Consider the following 8,638-nt stretch of genomic DNA (forward strand, 5'->3'; position numbering starts at 1 on the left):
GGTAACTGGAATCTGCATGCAATCTGTTTACTATCAAAATTGGCAGCTCCATTTTAAAATCATTAAATCCCCTAAAAGTAAAAAAAAAAAAAATCCACAAAGAATCAATTGTTCAAGACGTTTTGAAGCAATAAATTCAATAGAAATATTATTGCATGTTTATACAGTACATTGGAAGCCATTTGGAATCAAATTAATTACCCTCCCCCTTTTTTTATCCCCTGAAGATTAAAAACCGGCGACTTATTATTTTCACCAAATAACCATTCACACAACTCAATAATTTTTTACATGTCTACCAGTTATGCCTGTTATGTGACAACAAGATTATTCATTGTCAAAAACTCATGTTAAAAATAAATATAATTTTCAGTTTATGATTTCAGACTTTCTGATGTTGATTTGCTCAAATAAAAACAATAAAAAAATCATAGTTCTTCAATGAATTATAATTTATAATCATAATATACACATGTTGAATTAAATTTCTAATGCACTTATCTGAAAACATCTGCATCGGATTTTCCAGCATCGGATTTTCAAGTTTGATCTCCATACCAGCGTAATCACATTTTGATGACGTGTTTCTCAAGTGCGCTAACGTCGAAGTGACAATCTCGCCCCATATTATATCGACCAGAAGTTGATCCGTTCCCGTACCGGTAATATGAAAATAGATCAAGGGTGTCGCATAAAAATATTACAACTGGCCAGTTTTAAATAAAAGAAAAAAACAACGTTAATTTAATCGGCACAGGGTGCATGCGGATGAACTATTGGCCACATTATCTAGAACGGTATTTTCTAGGGTCGAACTGTTCAGTACAATTACAAAAAACACGTGGTCATGATTTGTTTACATTTTACACAAGTTGAGAAACCGATGTTTCACGATGTCGATCATTGATCTGATAATTAATAGAAACGCACTTATGTGAACTTGGGAGAAAATCAGAAACGCCCCAGCTTGTCTGGCAAAACAGCCGTTGGCGTTTCTCGAGTTCCCTGTCGTTTATACCGCGAAAATCTCGGCATTTTTCTTACTTTGAAATACGGTCAAACTGAAATTCAAAATTCTTCCATGAACAGGAAGTTCTGCTAGCTGTGTAAACTGTAAAATTAAGTGACACATTAAGTGCATGGCTTCACCTGACAGCTTTGGTGTCAAACACATTGTTAATTAAACACCAATTATCTTTGCTTTATGTCAAAAACAATTTATCTATTTCAAAAATGTTTGCCAAAAAAAATGAGTTACTTCCCCTTTTTTATCACCTTTTCACAATATATTCCGTTTATTTATGTTTTTTTTTCGTAATTAAATAAATATAAAACAAATTGAATGCAAATGCATATTAGAATATTTCTTTTAATTATTTTTAACCTGAAAACACTTAGAATATAAATATTTTGAAAATTGTTTTTTTCATCTTTACATCCATTCATTGCTCTATCAAGTGCATTAAAATAATAATTCAAATTAATTATTGTAAGGTTACCGACCGTGCAAGGGCTGTATAGCCAGTCAAGGTCGTTAAAAACTTCCATTTGTTGTTATTGTAAGTGTGCATAAGATCCTAAAGATGAGTAACTAACAGGTTAACTTATATGAAACTCATAAGCCACTAAATAACTAAATTCAGCTGCAGTGTGAACGTGTTATTAGTCACTATTAATGACCCGAGATTTTTAAAGCTAAACATAAAAAATTGTGCCAAAAGTAATGAATTTTATTACTCCCCTTCAACTGAAACTTGATTTTACCTTAGTGCCTGAGTTTTATTTTAGTTTAATTGCCCTTTTTTCAATGACAGTTTACGAATATAATTGTCATTTTTCTGACTAGAGCACCCTGCCCTTTTTAAATCCTGGCTAGAACACTGTATCTTCATGTGAATGTGAATATATATATATTTAACAAACAATAGTTAATTTCAGTCCCAAAGATTTTCCTTTTTATTTGGTTGAATTTGTAATACAGATTATATTTTTTCTTAAGTCCCAATACCAGGAATCATCCAGGCCTTTTTTTTCCCATTCAGATAGAATTTGTAAATGTCCTGAAAGTTGGATGAATGATGATGGAAAAGTCCTGATATATTCTGGTTTATATAATAAGTTTTTTGATAGTCTTGAGATATCCTGAGAATTCCCCCAGTTTTAAATTGCTTGATTTGAAAGTCCTGACATTTTCTGGAATTCTCCCATTAAGTTTTTTTCTAAAAAAAGGACTTATAGCCTAACAGGATATTTTCAGGATATCCCAGGATTATAAAAGTTGTCAGGATTTATTTCTGCAAGGGGTGTATGCATCATTTGATGGAAAATGTAAAAATAAAAGTATTGGTTACAGAACAGTCATATAAATAGTGACAAAAAGTAATTTTAACAAAAAATAATATGTCACATTTAATAAGTTTACACTGGTTGAAATAAAAACCAGTGTATTCTTGAAATCCTTTCCTGTTACAAGATATATACAAGGTATTGCACAGTTTAGGAAATTGTTTGTTGCAACTTTCTAGCAAACAAACTCTTTCTTGCAACATTGCAGAAAAATGCTGCAACTTTCTCACGAACAAATATTATTTCAGTAACATTGAGAGATTATGTTACAATTTACAGCTGCAACAACATGTAACTTTCTTGCTAGTACTTCTTGTAAACAAATTTGTTTGCTCCAATATAATAGAAAACTTTTTACCTCAGTAAGGAATGTTAAATTTTCAGACACAATTATGCTGAAATTTTCTAAGTTTTTTTCCATCAAGCAAAATGACAGAGTTTAAATACCATCACACTTTCCATCAACAAAATATTCTAAGTCCAAATTCCATCTCACTTTCCATCAAAGAAAATGTTTAAGTCCAATTTCCATCAAACTTCCTTCATTTCCATCATATTTTCCATCAGGTGGAATAAATGCCATCATATTTTCCATCAGAGGGTACAAATGCCATCCAATTTTCCATCAGGGGTTAAAGATGCCATCAAATTTTCCATCAAAAGAATGCGGATGGAAATAAAATTCCTAATTTCCATCATCCTTTGATGGATTATTTTGGTTTAGGATGGAATTCCATCAAGTACCATCAACTTTCCATCAATTGTCCATCAAGTGTTGATGGAAAATGAAGAAATTGATGGAAGATCTAGGGAAGGGTATTTAGATTTTGGATATTGGACCATAATAGGTGAATGTCCAATTTAAAATTTTTAAGTTCTTAGACCACATTCATTCTGTGTCAGAAACCTTATTATGCTGTGTCAAATATTTAATCACAATCCAAATGCAAAGCTGTATCAAGCTTGAATGTTGTGTCCATACTTGCCCCAACTATTCAGGGTTCGACCTCTGCGGTTGTATCAAGCTGCGCCCTGCGGATTATTTTATTAAATTCTACCATTCTACTATATGAATAGATTAAGCCTCCGGGTGCGGGATTTTCTTGCTGCATTGAAGACCTATTGGTGGCCTTCAGCTGTTGTCTGCTCTATGGTCGGGTTGTTGTCCTTTTGAAACATTCCCCATTACCATTCTCAATTTTATTTTATACTATACAAAATATAAGCAAAGACTTATAAATCCATACTAAAACAGTACAAAAAAATTAACATTATGATAGTACTTAATTAAATTTTGTTATGATTATTGTAAATTATATATTACATTTTTTTGTGAGCTGCAAGGATTTAAAATCTTTGTGAATTGAAAACACACAAGTATTTTTATTCACGACCGTTTAAAATTTAAATATTTAATTAATTTATCTTACTTTTATATTACAATACAAAAAAATAAATAACAATTACTTATAAAACCTTACTAAAATGGTAGGAAATAATTAATGTAGAAATATATTTATTGTTGTTTATCAACATTTTTGTTGAGCCTGCGACTTTTGTCGCAGAAAGCTCGACATAGGGATGATAACTGGATAAGTGATCTGGCGGCGGTGGCAGCGTTAGCTAACTTCTTAAATGCTTTATATTTTAGAAGTTAGAAGACCTGGATGCTTCATACTTTGTATATAGATGCCTTATGTTACGAAGTTTCCGTCTGTCATATGTCCATTGTCCTTGACCTCATTTTCATGTTTCAGTGACTACTTGAAAAAAAAAGTCAACATTTTTTGTAATGTTAATTTCTTTCTTATTATGAGTAATAGGATAACTATATTTAGTATGTGCGTACCTTGCAAGGCCCTCATGCCCATCAGACATTTGATTTGACCTCGACTTCATTTCATGGATCAGTGAAGACGGTTAAGTTTTCGTGGTCAAGTCCATATATCAGATACTATAAGCAGTAGGTCTACTATATTTGGTATATGGAATGATTGTAAGGTGTACATGTCCAACTGGTAGGTGTCATCTGACCTTGACCTCATTTTCATGGTTCAGTGGTCAAAGTTAAGTTTTTGAGTTTTGGTCTTTTTTTCTAATACTATATGCAATAGGTCAACTATAAATGGTGTATTGAAGTATTTTATGATGTACATGTCAGTCTCACAGGTTTTATTGACCATGACCTCATTTTCACGGTTCATTTCTCAGTGTTAAGTTTTTGTGTTTTGGTCTGTTTTTCTTCAACCATGTCAACTATAAGCAATAGATCAACTATATTTGATGTATGGAAGGATTGTAAGGTGTATATGTCTGTCTGGCAGGTATCATCTGACCTTGACCTCATTTTCATGGTTCATTGGTCAATGTTAAGTTTTCATGGTTAAGTTTGTTTCTTAGAAACAATGCAATAAGCAATAGGTCAAATATGTTTGGTTTATTGAATGATTTTAAGGTGTACATGTATTTCTCTTTGGCTTATTTGACCTTGACCTCATTTTCTTGGATCATGTTAAGTTTATGTGTTACTTGTAGTAAAGCTTTGTATTTAGAACTATCAACATAAAATCAATGGTTAGTAAAGAAGGCGAGACATTTCAGCATGTGCACTCTTGTTTTTGTATGATGCAAGGATTTATTCAGATTTAATTATTATGCATGTTTCATTTACAAATGAATATTTAAAAATACCAAAGCAGATCTAGAGTATCTTGTCATATAAATACTTATTTCTTAATTGCAACTCTGAAAATATTCTGACTTCAATTTAATATTTAGTTTCTACAGAAACATAAATACAGTATATATTTTGTATATATTTCTTTGATTTCTATTGAATTAATTAAATTGAATACTTTTGATAATAATACTATCTTTCTGTTTTCCGATCTAATATACACATTCAAACGTGAATGTTCTCTCCTTAGTCTATGATGAAAATACACACGTGGTTATATCTTCAGACATAATTAGTTTACATGTTATCATGACAATGCACAATACCACGTTATAATTGACCTAGATACACACAGCGTACAGGGGTCTTTTAAAACAAATATAATTGCGTTGTCATAATACTTGTTTAGAAACTTTCACATCAAAGTGCTTATAAACATTCACATTATTAAAAACACATATGTTTTGTGAAAAGGCAAAAAGGTTCTTATATTTAAACCATTTATTGACTGCAACCTAGCCTTATTGTTTACTTTCCAATTTACTTTGATGGTGTAATGTCACGTGGTAGCCTAGCCATAGAGGGACCGTATCAAAGAGTAGATAACAACCTGTATAAATGATCGAAAACTTTAGAGACGTTCCGAGAATTTTATTCCGACTTCCGGCCGAGAGATATCGAGTGGCCCATAGACACATCCAAAACTCGCCAATATAAACCTGTGCAAGCCATTTGACCTTGAAAATATATTGCCTCAGGGAGGGTTCACGCAAAAAATTATAAGCATAAATTGTCATATCTCATTCCAACAGAGACTATATGGCTATGAACCTTTAGTCATGGTTAATTGACTTTGGATGTTTTACATCATTAGTTTACATTTGAAGGTAGTTGCCATTTTAATTTCAACATTGCATTTTAAAGTATATCAAAATTATATACAAGCAAGACTTATAATTATCAACGGAGTATTGAACAAAATTCTGTGGATGAAATTTTAAGATATATGTAATCTCCATTAAAGGGAATCCCCTCTTTCTATATAAATTCTATATATATATTTATTGACCTATTTCACTAATCTTTGATTGTTTTATTTGATGGAAATGTTAAAACCTACATATGTATATATCAATTTTTATTTTCAAATGCAGTTTCACAAGTTCTTATAATTAATGCATACAAATTTTCATCAAAATAAAATAAATTACCCATATGTATATATTCACTAAAAAAATATATGTCTAATTTTCATCATGTCCCTGTCGATTTATCATGCAAATTATTTGATTCACTAATTAAACCCATAATTTTATATAAGAGCGAAATTTGGTTTATGGAAGATTATATTACTCAATTTTTAGAGCCATAAACAGAGCCAAAATGCATGGAACTAACTGTGATATTTTCTCCTTGACAGATTGATTCAGCTTTGAGAAAGTGCTTCATAAATTTGTAAAACTGTTCTTGGATTTAAAAAAACCTCATGTAATATAGCTGCAAACTCTGAGTTAGGACGGTTTCCACTTGACTCCTTTATAAAAACTCAAGTTTTATTATATTTTTGTAGAATTAACTGCCATGAAATAAACCCTCTTGTTAAAGAAGCTTCCAAAGTAAATAAGTCTATGTCTGAAGATGGAATATATACTTGGTACACTTCTGCCAAGCACATTTTTAAAAATTTTAATATTGATGAACAAGAATACATTGATTTTGATAAACCTTTTAAACTTATAAAAATTTCACTTAAAAAAACTTTTAAACATATTGTTAAAGAAAAGTATGATAAAATCACTCCTGAAAAACTTTCAAATATCGATAACAGTTCAAAACTTTACCTTTATAGTAAACTTAAAAATGAAATTAAACTGGAAGACTAAAGTTGCTCAATCTAAACAATTTTAATAGTCGTCCACATTTAACAAGTGACCATAACTTGGAAATTGAAATAGGTCGGTCACTCGATATAAAAAAAATTCAAAGAGAACACAGAGTGTGTAAAGTTTGTAAATTTTAGATGATAAAGAACACTTTTTCCTTCATTGCCAAATCAACAGTAATATTAGAAACCCCTAATAAATGCAATTAAAACCCATTATTCTAATTTTAACCAGCTTGACTCAAACTCTAAACTTAAAACTATTTTAGATCCCAATAAACATGATAAAGATATTTTGTCTAATGTTGTATGCTATATAAAGCAATCAATGGAATTGCAAAAAATAAGGTCCACATTGGTCAATTATCTATATATATATATTATTAATATTAACATGACTTGTTTAACACTTTTTTTCATGATTTGTATGTTTCTTGTCACTTGTGTATATCATGTTTGCATTTTAACCCTTCAGGGTTTCACTTTTTGCAATAAAGTTATATATAAAAATTTACAGATAATACTTTGCCTGAATTTTAATGGTTATATTAAAGTACTTTTAAACATTCAAGACCTATGACATGTTTGACATGAATTCCTTTTGTCTTGCCTTGAAGGAGTCAAAAAGCGAGACATATATAGGTTTATAAAAATAAGAAGATGTGGTTATTATATGATTGCCAATGAAACAACTCTCTGAAAAATGTATTCCACAACAAGAAACATGTATCATTCACTGAGTATACAGTTTTGTACCAGCTCTAAATTATCCTAAATAATATGCACATAGAAAATGGATAAATTACGAAGGATTATAATAAGATATACTGGATTGGTCCTGGACCCGCAGTGTTTATTTCATTAATTATGGAATAAGGTTTATATAATCTTTAAGTTAATGAATTTAAATCATGACAATGTATCAGCAGTTCTAAATTTTATATATTTATCCAAAGTATCTAATACAGTTATAACAATATAAAGTCTACCAAAAATATTGAAAGAGCTTAAGTAATGCACATAATATGACTCATCAAGATCGCACTAAAATAACCTGTCTTACTAACTTTGTTTTAAATTCATTTTCAAGGATGGTAGTTGCAATTAGGTCAAACAGAATGTGGTTATTTGATATATAATTTGTAATTTTCATACACACCATTCTCCACCACTGTGAAATAGAGGCACTATATGGGATTATTTGGCTGTGTTTAAAATATTTTATGAAATCTATTATTGGTACCTATTTTGATATTTGTAACCTATTGCATAATTAATTCTTTATATATTGTCATAAATGTCATATAAACAAATTAAAAATGTTTGTGACAAAAGCACATACTGGTATATATTTGATATGAAACATAAAATACAAATGCAAATAAATACAAATATTTTATTGACACAAACTCAATTACAATAATTGGCAACAGCCCATACAACTAGTACACAAATGGTAATGATGCAGCAATTAAACAATACTACATAACATATTAATAGGCACATTTGAACAATGAAATTTGCAGTTATATATATATTAATATACATAGGTTAATATAGAATAGGCTACTGACATACATACATTGTATGTTATAGCTTCATAATGTTCATATTACTCATTTGTCAGGACATTTTTCCTTAATTCAAATGATTGATTAATAAAAGATGATATTAATCTAAGTGTTTTCTACACTTGTTATTAAGTAGTAGTTTGATATATTCGTCCTCAGTTT

This window comes from Mytilus californianus, unplaced genomic scaffold (assembly GCF_021869535.1).
Source record: "Mytilus californianus isolate M0D057914Y unplaced genomic scaffold, xbMytCali1.0.p SCAF_37, whole genome shotgun sequence".
In the NCBI taxonomy this organism is placed as follows: Eukaryota; Metazoa; Mollusca; class Bivalvia; order Mytilida; family Mytilidae; genus Mytilus; species Mytilus californianus.